Raw genomic sequence first — 23,042 nt, 5'->3', positions numbered from 1 at the left:
TTGCGATATGTTCTTATGTAAGTTTTGCTGTACCGGTTCATACTTGTGTTTGCTTCAAACAACCTTGCTAGCCTAAGCCTTGTATCGAGAGGGAATACTTCTCGTGCATCCAAAACCTTGAGCCAAAACCTATGCCATGTGTGTCCACCATACCTACCTACTATGTGGTATTTCCTGCCATTCCAAAGTAAATTGCTTGAGTGCTACCTTTAAACAATTCAAAATGCTTCTCAATTTGTGTCAATGTTTTATAGCTCATGAGGAAGTATGTGGTGTTTATCTTTCAATCTTGTTGGGCAACTTTCACCAATGGACTAGTGGCTTCATCCGCTTACCCAATAATTTTGCAAAAAGAGCTGGCAATGGGATTCCCCGTCCCAAATTAATTAACCTAAATAGACACTCCTCCATGGTATGTGATTGTTGGACGGCACCCGAAGGATTCGGTTAGCCATGGCTTGTGTAAGCAAAGGTTGGGAGGAGTGTCATCATAATAAAACTAAAATAAAACGGCACTCCTTCATGGTATGAGATTGTTGGCAGTGCACCCGAGGATTCGGTTAGCCATGGTTTGTGAAAGAAAGGTTGGAAGGAGTGCCACCCAAAAATAAAATAAAATGGGAGCCGCTCTTTGAAGGTTTGTCTGGCAAGGGGGTTAGAGTGCCCACTACCATTCGTTGACAACAACAAACACCTCTCAAAACTTTACTTTTATGCTCTCTTTATGTTTTCAAAACCAAAGCTCTAGTACAAATATAGCAATCAATGCTTCCTCTCGCGAAGGGCCATTCTTTTACTTTATGTTGAGTCAGCTTTACCTATTTCCTTCCATCTTAGAAGCAAACACTTGTGTCAACCTGTGCATTGATTCTTACATACTTGCTTATTTGCACTTATTATATTACTTTATGTTGACAATTATCCATGAGATATGCATGTTGAAAGTTGAAAGCAACTCGCTGAAACTTAAATCTTCCTTTGTGTTGCTTCGATGCCTTTACTTTGAATCTATTGCTTTATGAGTTAACTCTTGTGCAAGACTTTTGATGCTTGTCTTGAAAGTACTCTTCATGAAAAGTTTTGCTATATGTTAGCAACTATAGATTATTGCCTTGAGTCACTTCATTCATCTCATGTGCTTTGTAATAGTATGATCAAGGTTATGTAAGTAGCATGTCACTACAGAAATTACTCTTTTTATCGTTTACCTACTCGAGGACGAGCAGGAACTAAGCTTGGGGATGCTGATACGTCTCCAACGTACCTATAACTTCGATGTTCCATGCTTGTTTTATGACAATACTTACATGTTTTGCTTGCACTTTATGATGATTTTATGCGTTTTTCTGAACTAACCTATTAACAAGATGCCACAGTGCCAGCTCCTCGTTTTCTGCTGTTTTTGGTTCCGAAAGGCTGTTCGGGCAATATTCTCGAATTCGACGAAACGAAGACCAAACATCCTATTTTTCCCGGAAGCACCCAGAACACCGAAGGGGAGTCGGAGGAGAGCCAGGAGGCCACCACACATGTGGGCCGCACGGGCCACACCTTGGCCGCGCCGGCCTACTGTGGGGCCACCCTGTCTCCCCTCCTGCGCCGCCTCTTCGCCTATTTAAGCCCTTTCGACCTAAAAACGCAGTACCAATTGACGAAGCTCCGTAAAGACTCCAGGGGCGCCGCCATCATCGCGAAACTCCAATTCGGGGACGAAGTCTCTGTTCCCGCACCTCGCCGGACGGGGAAGTGCCCTCGAAGCCATCTCCATCGACGCCACCGCCTCCATCATGCTCCGTGAGTAGTTCCCCCATGGACTACGGGTTCTAGCCGTAGCTAGTTGGTATCATCTCTCCCATGTACTTCAATACAATGATCTCATGAGCTGCCTTACATGATTGAGATTCATCCGATGTAATCGGTGTTGTGTTTGCTCGGGATCCGATGGATTGTTACGTTATGATTGTCTATCTACAAAGTTTATGAAGTTATTGTTGCTGCAATCTTGTTGTGTTTAATGCTTGTCACTAGGGCCCGAGTGTCATGATCTTAGATTTAAGCTCTATACTTATTGCTTAGATTGTATCTACAAGTTGCATGCACATGTCGCTGTCCGGAACCAAAGGCCCCGAAGTGACAGAAATCGGGACAACCGGAGGGGATGGCGGTGATGTGAGGATCACATGTTTTCACGGAGTGTCAATGCTTTGCTCGGGTACTCTATTAAAAGGAGTACCTTAATATCCAGTAGATTCCCTTGAGGCCCGGCTGCCACCGGCTGGTAGGACAAAAGATGTTGTGCAAGTTTCTCATTGTGAGCACGTACGACTATAATTGGAAAACATGCCTACATGATTAATGATCTTGATGTTCTGTCTTAATGCTATTTCAGTCCTATCAATTGCCCGACTCTAATTTGTTCACCCAACACTTGTTATTGGAGAGTTGCCACTAGTGTAGATAGCTGGGAACCCCGGTCCATCTTTCATCATTATATACTCGTTCTACATGTCATTGGAAGTAGTATCAACTATTTTTCGGTGCCATTGCCCTCCGTGTTATTGCTACCGCTGTCGTGTTATCAGTTACTACTCGCTCTCATATTATCGCTACTTTCACATCACCCTCGTTACTAGTGCTTTTCCAGTGTGCAGCTGAATTGACAACTCAGTTGTTAAGGCTTATAAGTATTCTTTACCTCCCCTTGTGTCGAATCAATAAATTGGGTTTTACTACCCGCGAAGACTGCTGCGATCCCCTATACTTGTGGGTCATCACTCTTCTCCAAGATTGTTGCAAACTATCTTCGCCCGAGGCTTGGGGAGCATTTTTTTTAGATAAAAGGCTTAAGAGCCCGACTTTGAATTAACAAAGCCCTCAACCGGCCAGGAGTTAGAAACACACACGATACTGGGGATGCCAGTTTACAATACAAGCACAAATAGAAAAACGACACCCAAAAACAAACAGGAGCACGACTACAGCAAGCATCCGCCATGGTGTCTTCGTCTCGAGCAAATGAAGAACGTTGAGTATCGCAAGCAGAAAGCAGTGAAATCCCCACCAACCAACTACATGAGTGCAGACGCCAGCCACGGGTGACCACACATCGAGGATGCAAGCGAACGACGAGATCTTAGAAGCAATGCCTTCAATAAGGGGAGCGACACCGAAGAGACGCCGTTGCTCGGCCCAACAAGGGTCAAGGTTTTAACCTTGAGACATCCGACCATGATGGGGGCAAAGCCGAGGCTCTACGAAGACGCCTCCAAGGAGGGGAATGGCGCCCAAGAGCGTCACCGTCAACGGCTCCGGATAGACCGGCCAAGGCTTTCACCCAAGCCATCGGCTTTAACCCCACATCAACCACACCGGGAAAAACGAGTGGGGACTACATCGCCCTTAGGGAGTGCCCACTGTGATACCACCACGTCACCGGAGAAGCACCGAGAGACCAGAAAGCTGGGACCTTTTCCTCGTTGGACTAGAGGAGGCCGAGGGTCGAGAGGAGGATTGGGCCAAGACGTCGCACGGGCGGCGCTGGTGAGAGCAACATGGGAGAGAGGGGTGGGAACCAAGGGAGCCCCTGCTCCGGTCCCGATGGCGGCGAGTCACCCTAGACTGCGCAGGCACATCCCCTTCTACCAGTCCCTACGAGAGCAACCCACGACGAAAACGCCCATCCACACCACACAGGCCCATCTGCTAGCCACCGCTAGACCAACCAGCCGAGCCTACCACCCGACAGCCCCTGATCTGCATCTGCACGAACTGAAGGTGGCATCTCCGGCAGCGGCCGAGCTGCACAAGCTCCAAGCAGACGAGAACAAAGACAGCGACCAGAATCACCGGCGCAGCACACTGCCAGGCCCCAAGCCACGGCTGTTGCGACTTCCTCGAGGTGCCCAACCACTGCGGGACATGGCAGAGACCCCTGTCTCCGCCTCACCACTGCTTGGGGCAACACGATCCGCCACCAGATCCGCCGAAGCCGCCAGTCGCGCCGCCACCAGTGCCCACAGGCAGGCCGACCCGCCTCCACTCCCCTGAGCAGAGACACACCACACACACACATGCCACGTGACACACCCACACACGCGCGAGGAGGAACCCCGCCGCCGCCACCGCACGGGTTGCAGCAGCCGCGAGCACCGCCTCCCGCCGCCGCCTCCACTTGCAACAGGTTGCCCCTGGCGCAGCTCGCCGGACGCCGCCACGCCACGCCATGCTGACCTCTGCCGAACCGCACTGCCGCCAAGGAGGTCACCGCCACGCACAACGCTCCTCACGGTAGGTAAGGGAAGGCCCGCCGCCGCCGGCACCGCGCGGGCTTTGCCCGGCAGCGCATGCTGGCGGCGGCCGGTGGGATGGGGAAGAAGAGCTGGAGGGGCGAGATCTAGGGTTTCTCCCTGGTCGCGCGGGGGAGACCAAGGAGCGAGATATCTAGGGTTTCGCCCCTGCTCACATCAGGATCCCGAGCCGATGCGCTCGATTTGGCCCTGGCGCTCTTCACCAGCTTGGGGAGCTTGTGAGCATGAACCAATCGACGTTCATAAAAAAGAGTTTGCGTGACAACTTTGTCCTGATTCGGCAAGTCGCTAGGAAGATCAACATTAGGAGGCACACGAGGGTGCTTTTAAAGCTGGACCTTGCGAGGGCTTTTGATTCGATCTCCTCAAGTTTTCTATTTGAGGTGTTGAGGAGGATGGGATTCGTAGAGAGGTTCCTAAAATGGACCGCTCTACTGCTTTACACCGCCAATACCAAAGTGCTAGTGAACGGATTACCGGGTGACCGGAGCCACCATGGGCGTGGGCTGAGACAGGGTGACCCCACATCCCCATGTTGTTTGTGGCGGCAATGGAGAGCCTAACGACAATGATGAAGAAGGCGGTGCAGGAGAACCTGTTTGGAAATTTGGCTTCTATCTCACCGCTCTAGAGAATCTCGGTGTATGCGGACGATGTATTGCTCTTTCTTAAGCCTGAGAGCCAGGAGCTATGGGCGGTGAGACATATCCTCAACATGTTTGGGGAGGCCTCAGGGTTACAAGTTAACTTCAGGAAAACCACGGCTACCCTGATTAGAGGCTCAGAGGAGCAGGAGGAGAGAACCACACGGATCCTTGACTGCGAGTTGGCGAGGTTCCCAATAAAATATCTAGGGCTTCAGCTTGCTTTGCAGTCCCTCACCAAGGGCGAGTGGCAACCCCTATTGGACCAGGTGGTAAAGTCTATGCCGGCTTGGCAGAGAGGGCTGATCTAGAGAGAGGGACGGCTGGTACTTATCTACTCGGTGGTAGCGGCGAGAGCGGTGCATCAAATAATGGTCGCGGAGGCACCGGCTTGTCTTTTGGAAGAAGTTAACAAATGGGTGCGGGCGTTTTTTTGGGCCGGGAAAAAAGATGTCCGGGGAGGACAATGCTTGGTCGCTTGGAGGAACATTTGTAAGCCTAGAGATCTTGGAGGCCTAGGGTTAAGAACCTCAAGTTGCAAGGGCTGGCTTTGAGAGCGCGGTGGCTCTGGCTAAGACGAACCGACCCGTCTAGGCCTTGGCATGGCTTGCCTGGCTTACACGATGCCGAGGCAACAAAGGTTTTCCAGAGTATGGCTAGATTCTTCTTGGGAGATGGCCACACGATATACTTATAGAGGGATAGATGGATCAGCGGTAACACTGCAGAAGAGCTTGCCCCGGAGGTGTTCGCCATGGTGCCGACCAGGCACACAAATATTCGCATGGGTAGCGGAGGCGATGAGAGAGAATGATTGGCTGGATGACATTGAGGGGGAGATGACAGTGGAGATTTGGGAGCAATGCTCACGTCTATGGGAGGCTATGGAGTCGGTAGTACGTGACGTGTCTAGGCCGGACCAGATCTTGTGGAAGGGATCGGCATCGGCCGAGTACTCCGCAAAGACCACATATGAGTTGCTTTGTCAGGGAAGCACGTGATGGAGTTTGTGCAATCCGGTTTACGATTCTTTTGCCCCTATGAAATGAAATTTCTTTGTATGGCTTGCAATGCACTACAGGCTCTGGACCTCAGATAGGAGGGCAAGACATGGGCTTCAGGAGCAGTCGGATACCTGCTTTACATGTTTGCAGGCGGAGGACAATATGTATCATATCCTGGCACAATGTCCGTATGCGAGACAGGTGTGGTGTGAGGTGCTCTAGAGTGCTAGTCTTAGCATTCCTGATCCAGGGTTCTTCGGCAATTTGGAGAGGTGATGGACGGAAACCCGCAAGAGGATAAGGAAGCTCGACAGGAAGAGATTTGATTCGATGGCCATCAGCACGACTTGGATGCTATGGAAGCAAAGGAACGCTAGGGCATTTGGAAATGAGCGTGAGTAGAAGAACCTTCACCAAATGTTGGTGGAGATCAAGGAGGAGTTTCAACTTTGGGAGAGGGCGAAGAGAGGAGGGAGTAGTAATCTAGCGCGAGAGTAAGCCTTAGGCGGAGGGGAGGGGTTCTTGTGTGAGTGTGTCACATCCCTATTGTTCGCAACTGTTCAGATGTTCTTGTAGTTGTCTTTGCTTCTTCTTCTATAAAGATAAGGCAGGCTTTGCGTGTCCTGTCGAAAAAAACGACTTCACGGTGCTTGTCAGAGATCATATTCAGTCTTGATGAAATGATGGAAACAGTATATGCAGTATAAACACACTATGCTATTGATCGGTCGCGACATGCAGCAAACATAACCACAGACCACGCACATTGACGAGTGTTGTCGAAGCTTGCAAACAAACACACATACCACCAACAAACATAACCACTGATTGTTCCAAAAGAGCAGCATAATAGTTGAAGTTCATCCCGCTGGGGGCGGAGCAAGAGTGTGTGTGTGTGCATAATACGCACATGTTTCTATAATATTAGGGGATTTGGGGCGTCGGGGCGTCGCCTGCACATCAAGGACCTAATGATTAGGGAACACCTGAACTTCATGGGTTTACAGGAGACGATCAGAGAATCGTTCTCTCTAGCGGAGATGCTGAGCATAGACCCAGGGGATAGATACGCTTGGCATTCTTCCTCGGCCACGGGTCGGTCAGGAGGTTTGCTACTCGGAGTAAACAAGGACACTTATGAGGTTAAAGAATGGGGTGATGGCTCCTTATTTCTCAGTGTGACGGTCGTGCAGCTGGCAACCAGAATGACATGGGTGCTCTTCCTGGTTTACGGCCCGACAGATCATAGGCGCTCGCTGGACTTCCTGTCCGAGATCTCGACGGTCATTGCCACATGCCCTCACCCTCTGGTGGTAAGCGGAGATTTCAACCCGATCAGGGGACCAGAGGACAAAAATAACGCCAATATTGACTGGGCAAGGGTGCAAACCTTTAACGATTGTCTGGCCAACCTCGCGTTGCGGGAGATACGTAGGGGGGTGCAAGGTACACGTGGATGAACAGACAATTTTACCCGGTCAGATGTGTTCTTCATAGGGTGTTTGTGTCCTCCAAGTAGGAAGCATTGTTCCCGCTCTGCTCTCTCTTGACAGAGACCATAATTGGCTCTGACCACTCCCCGCTTATTCTTAGCTCTGGAGATGAGTGGAGAAAGCGCAGCCCTAGATTCTTCTTCAAGTAGAGCTGGCTTGAGCACACCGAGTTTTGGGACAAGGTCGTGCTAAAATGGAGGGAACTAGAAAGACTAGGGGGGCCCTTCTATGATCCCATCGATGCTTGGAACTTTGTGTCTGCAGGCTTACGTCAATTCCTAAAAGGATGGGGGGAGCAACATTGGAAAAGAGGCAAGAGACACGAAGGCGTCCATATTAGCGCATACCCAGGCCTTAGACGTGTAGGCTGATGATGGCGGCCTTGACAACGAGGGATGGGCCCTTAGATATCAACTAGAGGATCAGTTGTTACACCTCACAAAACTGGATGAGGAATATTGGAAGCAACGTAGCAATCTGAATTGGCTGCTCAAAGGAGACGTCAATACGGCGTACTTCCATGCGGTTGTGAATGGCAGGAAGAGAAAACACACCATCCTCTTCCTAGTGTCTGAACAGGAGGTTATTGCGGATGTTAGGGGACTCTAGGAACACATCTATGGTTTTTTATAGAGAACTTCTGGGCCTGGGGACGAGCCTAGGGTTCTAGTCTTGTCTCCTAACCTTTGGGATGAGGCCGGTCGAGTGTCGGAGGCCGAGAACATGAGTCTCATGTTGACCTTTACGGAGGTAGAGTTGGACGAGGTCCTCTCTAGCATGAAGGGAGATACGGCGCCTAGACCAGATTCCATGCCAGTACTCTTTTTTAAGGAGTTCTGGTCTTTGGTTCGCCCGTATCTACTGAAGATTATTAACTGGTTTGCACTTGGTCGGATTGACATTGCACACCTGAACTATGGGATCCTGACCCTAATCCCTAAATCTCCGAGGCAAAGGATATCCACAAATTTAGGCCCATTTCTCTTATTAATGTGATTTTTAAATTTGTGGCGAAGGCTTATGCTATGTGGCTTTCCCCCATAGCTCATAGGACGATTAGTTGCACGCAATCGACTTTCATCAAAGGTAGACATATCCTAGAGGTAGTCCCGTCTCTTCAGGAAATTGTGCACAAGACCAAATACAGGAAACTTCGGGGAGTTTTCCTAAAGTTGGATTCGAAAAAGCGTATGACCGGGTTAAGTGGGGTTTTCTCTGAGATGTCTTACTCACAAAGGGTTTTGACCCAGGATGGGTTCACTGGGTGCTCGGCTTGGTCTCCGGGGCATAGACCGCAATTACTATAAACGGAGAAGTAGGGAACTTCTTCAGAAACAGGAGAAGAGTTCGTCAGGGTGACCCCCTGTCTCCACTCCTCTTCGAATTTGTCGTCGAGGCTTTGGCAACGGTCCTGGATAGGGCCAAAGATGCGGGACACATCATCGAGGCGGTGACCCACCTCATGCCAGGAGGGATCTCACACCTGCAATACGCAGATGACACGATTACCATGATACTGCCGGAGATACCTCAAATGACTAATCTGAAGTTCATCCTACTTTGTTTTGATATCATGTCAAGTTTTCGTATTAATTTCCACAAGAGTGTGGTTATGGTTATGGGAACTGACCCTCTAGAACAAAAGCGTATCGCAGATATGCTCAACTACGAGGAGGGACACTTCTCGTTCACCTACCTGGGCCTTCCGGTCAGTGACCGAGCGCTCGTCGCAATCGACTGGGCGCCAGTGACCACGAGAGTGGCTAAGCATGCGGACCCATGGATGGGGAAATGCATGTCTTTGGCGGCCTATCTCACCCTCACGAATGCGTGTGTGTCCAACATGCCCATGCACGCCATGGGACTGTACCTCCTTGGGGAAGGTTTCCACGAGATTATTAACAACTATCATGCGAGATTCTTCTGGGAGGCGAACGGTCCAAAGCGCAAGTACCACAGGGTCATCTGGGCTACGATCTGCAGGCCCAATGACTTGGGAGGTATGGGGATCACAGATACCAGGATCACGAATATTTGTCTCATGGTAAAGCGGATATGGCACTTGGTAACCAGGGAGAAGGGTCTCTGGGCAGATCTGCTTTTGCAAAAAGACTTTCTGGTGGATAGCCACCGGGCTGGTTCTCAATTCTGGAACGCAATCCTCAAATTGCGTCTGGTATTCAGCCTGGGGGCTAGACACAAGGTGAACAACGGTAAGTCTAACCGGTTTTGGTCAGACTGGTGGCAGGGTGATGGTCCTCTAAAGGACCGTTTCCCTCACTTTTCTCGTGCGTCATGCACCCCGACTGGTTGTTAGCCAGAGCTGGGGAGACGATGGCTTGGATGCTTCAGTTTGGCGCACGCTCGACCCGAGGGACATGTCGAGCTTGGGGGAGCTGCTCAGAGAAATTGGAACCCCGTGTTTCAACGACTCTCCAAATGAGTTCACATGGGCTTTCGAGCGCTCGGGGTAAATTCTCTGTGAAATACCTCTACCGCAAGTTGTCCGTGGGAGATCCGAGGAAGCATTACGATGTCATCTGGAAAATATCCGCCCCATTGAAGATTAGGATTTTCCTGTGGCAGCTATCGCTCAAGCGCCTCCCCACGAGCGATAACATCAAAAAACATCGTGGCCCCACTAACGACATCTCAGCGCTGTGTGGAGAACCCGAGGACACCAATCACATTTTCTTCAAATGTGTCCTCACAAAATTTTTGTGGAGCGCAGTGAGGGAGCTGCTCTCTACCACCTGGAACCCTGCGTGCTTCGCAGATTTCTTCCGGTTGATCACGCGCTCGAAGGGATGAGCTAGTCGGATCCTTTGGATATGCTGGGCGGCTCTTTGTTGGACGCTTTGGAACGTTAGGAACAAGCAGTTCACTATTGAACACAAATTCCCTGTGTAACTAGCTGAAAGCTTGTAGAAAATGTCCTCTTACTTGTAGGTGTGAAGACACATGGTTAGGAAACACGACAAGGAAGAGCTAGAGCTAGTGATAGAGAGGATCCGAGCGTTTCATTCTTCGATCCGCAACTAGCTTTTCCTCTTTTTGGGTGCTAGCTTTGTTTTTCTCCCGTGTGAGTTTTTGGGTTTCTCAAGATGTGTCACCTGGGACCTTAGCCGCAGCCAGTGGGTGTGCGAGACCTAGTTCGGATGCTTAATTGTAATAACTCTGGGACTTTGCCGTTGGATGGCTTCATTAATTTAAAACCGGGCTTAGCTTGAGTCTTCCGTCTAAAAAAACTGTTCAAATTCAAATAAAGACTTAAAAAAACAAAGATATTGATCCCCGTGCTTGTCAGAGATCATATTTAGTTTTGATGGAATGATGGGAATAGTATAAACACAGTTTTTTTTATATCCGAAACGAAGCTAAAATATTTGCCTCATCGTTTTAATAAGGAGAAGATACCCTTTCCTGGTTGAATAAAAAAATATGACACTTCCGTTGTGACCGCGGATGGGAAGAGAAGGCACCAGAAGGGCACACCGGTGATGACAAGGAGGAGGTGATGATGGAAGCGCGAATCTTCAAATCCAGTCGCAATCGTCCGCTTCAGTCCTGCTACGTACGACTGAGGGGATGTTAGAAGTATCATCAGATGAATGAGATCTTCTTTCAACGAGGTAGGGTGGGGCTGGTTAGAGCTTTGTGGTACCCCATAGTCTGTCTAGTGTAGATGGAAATGTGACTTCGAGATATGATCTTTCGGTAGAAAAAGAGTTGTTGGGTTTGCAAAACAATATTTCTAGAGAGACAAGCACTTGTACACAACCACGTCTCATGGGCTCGATGGAGACTCAGCGTGCCAACCTACACGCTCACGACTCCTTGACTCGCCTGATTACCCGGTTGTCGATTTTGATGAGACTCCCGGCACTATACCTTGGTAGCGCCACTCGCGACAACAATTTTCCACCCCAAGGCGTTAGTACGGGTCGCCTCCCCGGAGAAAGGTGGCTTTAAATTTTCGACCTCACTCTAAAACCAACTCTTAGATTCACCCACGAATCCATCACATAAAAATATCATGGCACACACAACTATTTCCAAGGGCACATATCATGCCCTCTTTTTTCTTTTTTATTTCTCTTTTCCTCAACTCGTGCAGTTACGACATGTACAAATCACCGTATGTGTGTGTATATATAGGACCCAATCCTACTAGTTGGTCGAACCAAAGTCAAACCAATCCGAACTCAGCTAAACCTACTCGTACAAAGATTCAAGTAGTGTACTAGGATCAGCACTCACGGTATCCGGCATGCAAAGCCAAAGGAAAATGCTTCACATCTGCCGACCGATCGCCCCGTCCAAAAGAATGGTCGCCCCGATCGGCGTGTCTTTCCAGCGCTTTTCGCCTATCCCCGCGCGCTGCTCTCTGAGACTACTCATAGTGGGAGTAACTAAGACTGCTCTCTGAGACTGCTCCCTCCTTCACAGTTTATAAGGCACGCGCGTACCCCTAGGTCGCAAATTTAACCTATATAATTTAAATTATATAATACAAAATTTATATCATTAGAAAATAGAACATCTGAACTTTCTAATGATATAATTTTTATAACATATAACTAATGCTAACTTGATCAAATTTGCGACCTAGGGGTACGCGCGTGCCTTATAAACTGTGAGTAGTAACATGGAGCTACATGCATTGCCAACTAGGTAAATTAATGACATGGCATGACATTGAATGTAGAAAAGAGATGGTTGTGGTAACTAGCTATATTACCATAACATCACACTTTTCAATGTAGAATGAGTCTACAAGCTAATTAATACACTCACCCATGATACTACATCTAAGTTACTATACACTATAAATATAATAGCATAGGCTAGTGTCTGCATGACACTACTCGATGTTACTCCCCACTATGAGGCTAGCCATAGTGTTAGTATCATAAGGAGTATCATGCATGCCATGTTGGCAAAAATCTGATGTGGCGCTATAATTAATGAGGAGAGATATGCTAGTGGTATCATAATATGATACCGTATCATAGCACATGAAACTAGAAAATTTAATATCAAATACATCCTATACACACAATTGCATTGAGATTCTACAAATAATTAAATATCATGAGATTATGATACTACTAGATGATACTAACCACTATAGAGATAGTATCATAGACTTATATCATATGGATGATACCACTATATGATACTTTGCACTATGGCCAACCTGACTAGTTTGATGAGCCGTGGCATGCATGTCTCGGATAGGCCAATGAGCCCACAAGCTATTGGTAGATACTGATTGTGCATGCTAGCACGGTTGCACCACACACTTACCCATTTGCATGTTGATGTGACATGATCTAGCTAGCACCATGCGCTTTTTCTGCAAAGACTACACCATGAATGTACATCTACATTTTTCCTACAACCAAGAGGTCACATATGGATTTTTGTTGTAATCATTTGTGACTTTTGTAAGAAAAGGTTGATCATTTTTGTTGTAATTTAATTTGTTGCAAATTAATTGTTGCTTGACTACTTTTGCATTGTTTGCAAGCATATGGATTTTTATTGTAATTGTTTGTGACTTCTGTAAAAATAGAGGGTAATTTTTGTTGTGATAAAATCCATGGTAAATTAATTATTGTTTGACCACTTTTGCATTATTTGCAAACATACGGATTTTTTGTTGTAATCGTTTGTGATTTTTGTAAAAAATAGTTGTTTATTTCTATTGTAATATTGCTCGACCACTTTGTGTTGTTTGCAAACATATGGACTTCTTTTTGTTGTAATAGCCCGTGGTTTTTGTTGTTCTCATTTCCAATTTTTGTTAAAATTATGGTTTATTTCAAATCATATTGAGTTGTAAAATTGTTGCTTAACCACTTTCTTGTACCAATGAATTTTTATAATTTCTTGCGATGCTTTGTTGTTATATTATATTTTTTTACACGCGGTGATGGATTTTTTGCGATACTCATTTTGACACAGTCTGCCCTTACGGTGGCATTTTTGCTGGAAATATTTGGAAGATTAGGCCCAAATGAATGTACATTTTCGGTTAACTGAAGATTCTCAGGACCATGGGTTGAGCTTGCAAAAACCATGGGGGCTAAAAGGAAAACTTTCCGTCGCGGCTGATTTCATGCTTCGGATGTTGATGAATGCAACCGGTTTTCAAACCACTATCCGCTGACGGACGCTCAACGTGCCTCTTTGCTTTATCGGTAATTTTGGTTTATATTTTCTGTGTTCGTCCTTCGTGTCAACTTAGGTACCCTAACATCATTTTGTGTGTAGTTTATACGTCTAGCAATAGCAATGAGAATTTTATTGTGCACACCGGCAGCTAGCCGTTGCTAGCACCTATGGCAGCTAGCGCTTGCATGGAAGGAAAGCAGGCAACAAGAGAAAAAACGGCGCGATCAAGCATCGCCAGCTTCGCTCCTGTGTGCCCCCTGCCTTTTTCGTATTTCTTTCCTTCTCTGTATTGTTTCCTTTCGGGAGTTTCCGTCGGCATGTATTTTTTTTCCTGGACCCCACCCACGTTCTTCCTCGCGACGAGAAACAGATACCGAGCCGCTAGGTTTCCTTTTTTTTTAAAACATTAGGCCGTAGCCCTGCCTTAAATTAATAAGGCCGTTGCCGGCAAGATGATACAAGATGCTGAAAACCAACTAACAGGAACCAAAAACTACAAGCAAAACAAGAAAAAAGAGTGAAACACAGCTTGAGCTCCGAGACCATTGTCCAGTCTTGTGATCCAACTAGAGAGGCGTCGAAGCTGGTGAAGAAGGCCGCCATAGAGGGACTCGCACCATCGTCAACCTCCAGAGGCCAAGCAAAGCCCAGGCACCATCCGTTCCCACCTCCAAAGAAAGCTCCCTGCTTTCTTGCCCCGGATCGGAGGGCACCGTACCTGTCGGAGGTAGATCGCTCTCCCTGAGCACGCATGGATAATGGAAGTTACCGCCATGGAGAAAGACTCCGAGCACTCGCCTCGCCGCGCCGCCACCCACGAACATCACCACCACCCGCAGCACAAACCACCAAACCGGACCAAGCTGCCAGGAGTAAGCGAAGACGATGCATACCAACCTCCGCCGAGCTCATCCACCCAAACCCACTATCTCAAAACGACGCCTCCAACGAGGGAACGACGCCACCCGGGCGCCGCCACCGTCCAAACCAAAGCTTTGGGTTTTCACCCGAGATAGATATGGCAGGGAGGGAGGGGATATCACCTCGATGTCGCCTTCAGGAAGGAGAACGGCGCCATCAGCGTCGTCGACGTCGCGGCCGCCACCGTCGGCCAAGGGTTTCCCCCGGTCTAGAGCCCACATCCGACCACACCCCGCAGCCACCGGAGGAAGTCCGGGGCCGGGGAGGTGCGACGAGCACCGCTGGGAGGAGGAGCCTCCGTCTTCAGATCTGGTCACAGAGGCCCATCGGGGCGACCTCCACACCATGCCCACACCCGCCGCCCCCTTCACCGCCCGCACAGTCGAAGAGAGCCGACCGCAGCATCGGCACCAGCCGCCCGCCGCCAGGCCGGCGGTGCCCCACCCTGTTCCCAAGGCCGCCGCCCTGGAGTCCTGGCCCCAGCCCGGTCGACGGAGGGCACCAAGCCCCCGGCCACCACTTCCCAGCGCCGGCGAGGCCACGCCGGAGAGGGGGACGGGGGGAGTCGGGCCAACCTCGCCCAGCGGCGGAGGCCACCCCCGCGCGGCCGTCGTCCTCCCTACAGCAGCGCACGGGGGGCCGGAGGAGAGATCCCCGCCACCCCCATCACCGGCGTCGCGCGGCCTTGCCGGCGGCCGCCTCCGGGGGCGACGAGGGGAGGGGGGAGGGAGGGGGAGGCGGTGGCGGCGGGATTAGGGTTTCCCCCCGGTCGCCTGGAGGGGCGACGCGAGGGAGAGGACGGGTCCGTTTCCGAGAGTGGAGACTAGGCCTTGCCGCCGCCGCCCGTACGTGCGCTGGCGCCACCTTCGCCGCCGCCCGTCCATGCGCTAGCGCCACCTCCGCCTTCCCTGCTCCTTGGCGCCCGACTCCGCCGTCCAGCATCATCCCCTCCGTCCCCGTCCGCCCTCGCCATCCCCGTCGTCCGGGCTCCGCGGCCTCCGCCTTGCCCAATTCCGCTTATCCGAGAACACTGTCGCTCGTCTCCGTTGTCCTACTACCCCGATTCCTGTTCTCGGGCACGCTATTGCCGACCGGGCCCGCCTTCAGGGCTGGTGATGATTCGGTTCATACTGCAATCTAGCTTTCATCTATGTGCACTGCTACACTCTGTCTCCAACGAACTTTTGTCGTCTCACTGAATGCTGAATCTTCAATTCCTGATGCATGGACGTATATCCTCTTGATGCAGATAGCTGTGTGCTGGAGACTCCGGTAACACAACTTTGATTATTCATATACTGTGATTTGTTCATTCAGTATCAAGTTCCAGTTATTTAACATTTAGGTGTGATGTTTCCTTGCATGTTCCAGTTGGATGAATATCCTCCGGGAAGCATATGCTTGATTTGTGAATATATGAATTGGTTAGGAATTTATAGTGAAAAGAAAATGGGTTGTGAAATTTCATTGAAATTATATGGAGTTCCATGGTCTTGTGAAATTCGAAGGGAACCAGACGTTTGGTACTTCATTAAAATATTTGTGAATATTAACCAGAACAATTATGAAGTCAGTGAAGTTTTGAATCTTGGTATAATTTAAGTGTGAAAGTATTGGGAAAATGATGGATTTTTCTCGAAACTTCTTTGGAAATTATGTGAAACTAATGGTATTTTTAGAAACCTTATGAAATTTATGCGAAACAAATACAAATCATGCGTGAAACCATCAGAAAATTGTATTTTGTGATGAATTAATAGTACATTTGCAGTAAAATATGCGTGAAACTAATGGAAAATTCTGAAATTATTGGATCTCTCGTTTAACTAGTTTCACTTGACCTTTCCATCCAGTGAAATACGAAAACCATGTGAAACTTGATAAAACTTACCGTAAATTTGAACTGTACAAGCACTACTAGGTGTTTCAATAATGCATGGGCATAGGGTTATGCACAACTTAACCATGAAATCCTATGAGTGTTTTAGTTCTTTGGGCATGTTTTACATTCCTTCCAAATGGATGGACGATATTTCAATAAAGCATGCGCTATACGATTCTTTTTTCACAAATTGACCATGAAATCGTACAAGTGTTTCAGTTTGTCGTCCATGTTTCACATTAGTTACAGATTGCGGGGGGGGGGGGGGCAATGATGCATGACCTATTTAATTGTGTTACACTTAAATAATCTGGTTGTTTCATTTCCGCAATTAAGCTACCGTTTCACAAATATTTCAATCATGCATGACCTATAGGATTGTGTTTCACAAGTTCACAAATCAATCCCTTCTACTGTTTCAATTCCTTGGCCATATTTAACATTGCTTACAAATGGATGCAAGGCATTTCAATAGTGGTTGTGCTATTTGATTGTGTTTCAGAAGTTGACATGGAATCCTTCAAATGTTCCATAAGTTGACCATGTAATCATTCAAGAGTTTAAGTTCGTCGAGCATCTTCAATATTAGTTATAAATGGATGGATGGGTGGATGGTGTTTCAATAATGCATGGCCAAGGACTTGTGTTTCACAACTTGGCCATGGAATCATACCAGTTTCTTAGTTCTTTGTGCATGCATCACATTAGTTCCAAATGGATGAACGGTGTTTCAATAATGCATGGGCTATTTGATTATGTTTCAAAAAATGTTAGACCACTTAAATAATCTAGTTCTTTTTTTCAACAGTTAATCTACGGTTTCAAAAATATTTCAATGATGAATGGGCTACCTATTGGACTTTGTTTCACAAGTTGACCATAAAATCCTTCTAGGGTTTCAGTTCACCGGCCATGTTTCACATTAGTTACAAATGGATGAAGGGTGTTTCAGTAATGCATGGGCTATTTGACTATGTTTCACAGAATAGATGACCATTTAAATAATATAGTTGTTTAGTTTCCACAATTAAGCTACTGTTTCACAAATATTTCAATGATTCACGGGCTATATGATTATGTTTCACAATTAAGCTATTGTTTCACAAACCAAGTAAGTCATGCATGGGCGGTTTCATAAAGTAGGCACATCGTTTGGTATGAGAAGTTTAGTCGTTTGGAGCATCCAAGTATCATAAAAGTTTCACTGATGTTTGGTGCAAGGTTATATTGGTTTCATTATGATTCACTCATTTATAGACGGTTTCATAAAGTCGACTCATGTTTTGGTATGAGAAATTCAGTAATTTGGCGCATCGAGGTTACACAAAGGTTTTCATGTTTCAAAATAGTTCCATTGAGGTTTGGTACAAGGTTATATTGGTTTCACTTTTTATTCACTCGTAATAGATGGTTTCACAAAGTAGGTGCATCGTTTGGTAGGATAAATTCAGTTGTTTGGTGCATCGAGGTTTCACATAGGTTTTTAGTTTCACAATAGTTTCATTTTAGGTTTGGTACGAGGTTATATGGGTTTCACGAAGGAGTCTCTCATTTATAGACGTTTTCACAAAGTAGGCGCATCATTTGGTATGAGAAATTTAGTCATTTGTCACATCGAGGTTTCATAAAAGTTTCACATTTCTCAATAGTTTCACTGATGTTTGGTACGAGGTTATATTGGTTTCACTTATGATTCACTCGTTTATAGATGATTTCACAAATTAGATGCATCGTTTGGTACGAGAAATTCAGTTGTTTGGCGCATCGAGGTTTCACAAAGGATTTCATGTTTCTCAATAGTTTCATTGAGGTTTGGTACGAGGTTATATCGGTTTCACTAAGGATTCACTCATTATAGACGGAGTCCTAAAGTAGATGGATCGTTTGATAAGAGAAATTCAGTTGTTTGGCGCATCGAGGTTTCACAAAGATTTTCATGTTTCACAATAGTTTCATTAGGGGTTTGGTACGAGGTTATATTGGTTCCACTAATGATTCAACTGTTTATAGATGGTTTCACAAAGTAGCCGGATCGTTTGGTATGAGAAATTTAGTTGATTTGCGCATCGAGGTTTCACAAATGTTTTATGTTTCACAATAGTTACATTGAGGTTTGGTACGACGTTATATTGGTTGCACTTATGATTCAATCGTTTATAGATGGTTTCAAAAAGTAGATGCATCATTTGGTACAAGAAATTCAGTCGTTTGGCGTATCGAGGTTTCATAAAGGTTTCCATGTTTCACAATAGTTTAATTGAGGTTTGGTACGAGGTTATATCGGTTTCACTAAGGACTGACTCGTTTATAGATGGTTTCATAAATTAGGCGCATCATTTCGTAAGACAAATTCAGCCGTCAAGCACATCGATGTTTCATAAAAGTTTCATGTTTATCAATAGAAATTCTGTCGTTCGTCGCATTGAGGTTCCACAAAGTTTCATGCATGTTTCATAATTGTTTCATTGAGGTTTGGTAGAAAGTTATACTTGTTTCACTTATGACTCATTATAGATGATTTTAAAAAGTAGGTGCATCATTTGGTACGATAAATTTAGCCATTTTGTACATCGAGGTTTCATATAGGTTTCATGTTTCACAATAGTTTCATTTAGGTTTGGTACGAGGTTATGTAGGCTTCTCAAAAGATCCACTTGTTTCTAAGCTGTTTCACAAAGTAGGTGCATCGTTCGGTATGAAAATTCGGCAATTTGGTGCATCGAGGTTTCATAAAAGTTTCACGTTTCTCAATAGTTTCACCGAGGTTTGATACAAGGTTATATTAGTTTCACTTATGAACCACTCGTTTATGGATGGTTTCACAAAGTAGACACATCGGTTGGTACGAGAAATTCAGTCGTATGGCACATCGAGGTTTCACAAAGGATTTCATGTTTCACAATAGTTTTCATTGAAGTTTGGTACAAGGTTATATGGGTTTCACTAACGATTCACTCGTTATAGACGATAGTTTCACAAAGTAGGCGGATTGCTTGGTATGAGAAATTCAGCTATTTGGCGCATCGAGGTTTCACAAAGGTTTTCATTTTTCACAATAGTTTCTTTAAGATTTGGTACGAGGTAATATTGGTTTCACTTATGATTTAGTCGTCTATAGACGGTTTCACAAAGTAGACGGATCATTTGGTATGAGAAATTCAGTCGATTGGCACAACGAGATTTTCCAAAGGATTTCTTGTTTCACAATAGTTTCATTGAGGTTTGCTACAAGGTTACATTGGTTTCACTAATGATTCACTCGTTATAAACGGGTTCACAAAGTAGGTACATCTTTTGGTATGAGAAATTCAGCCGTTTGGTGCATCGCGGTTTCACATAGGTTTCATATTTCACAATAGTTTCATTGAGGCTTGGACGAGGTTATATCGGTTTCACGAAGGATTCAACCGTTTATAGACGTTTTCACAAAGTAGGCACATCGTTTGTTATGAGAAATGCATGAGCTATTTGATTGTGTTTCACAAGTTGAACATGGAATCCTTCAACTATTTGACAAGTTAACATTGGAATCCTTCTAGTGTTTCAGTTCTCCGGGCATGTTTCACATTAGTTTCAAATGGATGGAGGGTGTTTCAATAATGCATGGACTATTTGATTGTGTTTCACAAAATGGATGACCATTTAAATAATTCAGTTGTTTCATTTCTACAATTAAGCTATCATTTCACAGACATTTCAATGATGCATGGGCTATAGATTGTGTTTCACAAGTAAACCATGGGAGCCGTCTAGTGTTTCAGTTCATTGTCCATGTTTCACAATAGTCACAAATGAATGGAGAGTGTTTCAATAATGCATGGGATATTTGATTGTGTTTCACAAGTCGAACATGTAATCCTTCATCTGTTTTAGAAATTGATCATGGAATCATTCATGCATTTTAGTTTGTCAGGCATGTTTCACATTGATTACAAATGGATGATAGTGTTTCAATAATGCATGGGCTATTCGATTGTGCTTCACAAAGGTGACCCTGGAATCCTTCTAGTGTTTCAGTTTTCCATGTATGTTTCACATTAGTTTCAAATGGATGGAGGGTGTTTCAATAGGCTATTTAACTGTGTTTCACAACATGGATGACCAATTAAATAATCTAGTTGTTTCATTTCCACAATTAAGTTTTTGTTTCACAAATATTTCAATGACGCGTCGGCTATAGGATTGTGTTACACAAGTTCACCATGGGATCCTTCTAGTGTTTTATTTCGTCGTCCATGTTTCACATTAGTTACAAATGAATGGAAGGTGTTCCAATAATGCATGGGCTATTTGATTGTATTTCACAAGTTGAACATGTAATCCTTCAATTGTTTCACAAGTTAACCATGAAATCCTTCTAGTGTTTTAGTTCTCCAGGTATGTTTTAGATTAGTTCCAAATGGATGGAGGGTATTTCAATAATGCATGGGATATTTGAGTGTGTTTCAAAAAATGGTTCACCATTTTAATAATCTGGTTGTTTCATTTCCATAATTAGGTTGTTGTTTCACAACTATCTCAATTTTTCAAGGGCTATAGGATTGTGTTTCACAAGTTCACAATATGATTCTTCTACTGGTTCACTTCGTCATCAATGTTTCACATTAGTTACAAATGATTGGAGGGTGTTTCAATAATGCATGGGTTATTTGATAGTGTTTCACAAGTTGAAGATAGAATCCTTCTCGTGTTAAGTTTGTCGGATTATACCAATAATGCAATTGCTTTTTGATTGTATTTCACAAGTTGAACATGGAATCTTTCAAATGTTTCACAAGTTCATCATGGAATGCTTCTATTGTTTCAGTTCTCGGTCATGTTTTACATTAGTTACAAATGGGTGGACGATGTTTCAATAATGCTCTATTAAAATATCTTTCCTAGTTTAACAAACTTGTTTCACATGTTTTGGAAGTTTCACTAATGCATGTCATATGCAACTGTTTTTCACAAGTTTTAATAATTTATGTCCTATGGAAGTGTATTTCGAAAGTTAAACAAATAATTCGTTAATTCATTGCCTATGGACATGTTTCATAAATTTGAAAAGGATGAAGGCGACGAACTATATAAAATCCTTCGTTAAACACAATGGCAAAATGGCGGCCTCAAAGATATTTCCGGATTGCGCCCTCTTGGGTACCTCTCAATGATGTAAAACCAATCGACATAACCGCAACCCAACGTCGAAAACTCTTTGGACAAGCCTTTTTATGCATCACAATGTCTCTAAACTGCTTTAGTCGAAAGTATAGAACTATTCGCGAGCCACCTACGAATGGAAACAAAACTCCCAGCTTTTATTTTTTATTGTTAAGTTAACCATGTAATTATTATTTTTATATTCATTGATTCTTTAGCTAAAGTTTTTATTTTTATTTTGGTTTCACTAATGTTTCACTCAAGTTTTTGGTTTGTTTCATTTGGGTGTCCCATGGATTTCAGATTTTTACTACAGTTTCATTAAGGTTTCAGAAAAATTCATATGTGTTTCTTTATTTTTCACTTAGGTTTCCTGTTTGTTTATCTAGATTTTTAGATCAACGGTGGCAAAATTTCAGCCTTGAAGTAATTTTAACTATGTGCGAAACTAATTAATAACTTTCTATCTCTTTGAAATGTGTGTAAAAATAATGAAACTCCTGTGAAACTAGATTGAACGGTTTGGGGAACTACAAAAAATATAGTAGTTCAACCTTTATGAATTGCTATATTGGGAATAGCTCTGCGAATGCACTATAAATATAATTGAAATTTCATGAAAACTCCTTGATACATGTGAAACTACTTTTTATAAGGAAATCTCTTCGAAACTCTGTCTATAATGTCTATATTTGCAAAAATAATATGGTTCCAGAAAAGTTTTGGAAAATTACCAATATCATTCTAATAATACCCCACATGAGTCATGATGGTTTATTTGCAAAAAATATTGTTGTATAAATGTTTCAGAAAATTATAAATAACATACTAGATTACATTCGCATATTATAGACATTTATCACATAGGTTCACTTCAAATTCTCAAATCCGCATATTAGGCTTGCAAGCGGCAGAGCAAGCGGGGCGGATTCGATTCCGATTAGCACGATTTGGTCAGATTGAGGATCGATGATCGTAGCAGTGTTTGAACTAAACATGGCCTTTTGCGGGATATTGCGGGACCCGCTTTTGCAACCCTACCGCATATGCATCTTTCAATTGCCCATAAATAATAAAATCTCTTTTGCACATAGTTGAGATAGCTTCCAGAAATATTTTACTAGAATTTTTTATATTTTCACATCATTTGACAAGTAAGCAAGTTCGAAATTTTGATGGTAATCCTTTTTTTTCAAGTCGGTTCCACATTGTGTTCAACAAACATTTTACCGAATTTCAATTAGAATGAAGCTTGTTTCACAAATATGATATTTCCTCCAATTCATATTAATTGACTTTAATATGGATGTATCTACAACAAAAATGTGTCTGGATATATTCGTATTAGAGTCAATTAATATGAACCGGAGGGAGTAGAACTTTCCGTGAGTTTCACACCGTTAGGACGATAAATATCAGTGGAACACGGCAAAATGTAACATGAGAGAATGAACTACAAATATCCTCAA

The sequence above is a fragment of the Lolium rigidum genome, chromosome 2 (assembly GCF_022539505.1).
Source record: "Lolium rigidum isolate FL_2022 chromosome 2, APGP_CSIRO_Lrig_0.1, whole genome shotgun sequence".
Lineage (NCBI taxonomy): Eukaryota > Viridiplantae > Streptophyta > Magnoliopsida > Poales > Poaceae > Lolium > Lolium rigidum.
The sequence above is the reverse complement of the archived record's forward strand: the minus strand, read 5'-3'. Positions refer to the sequence as shown.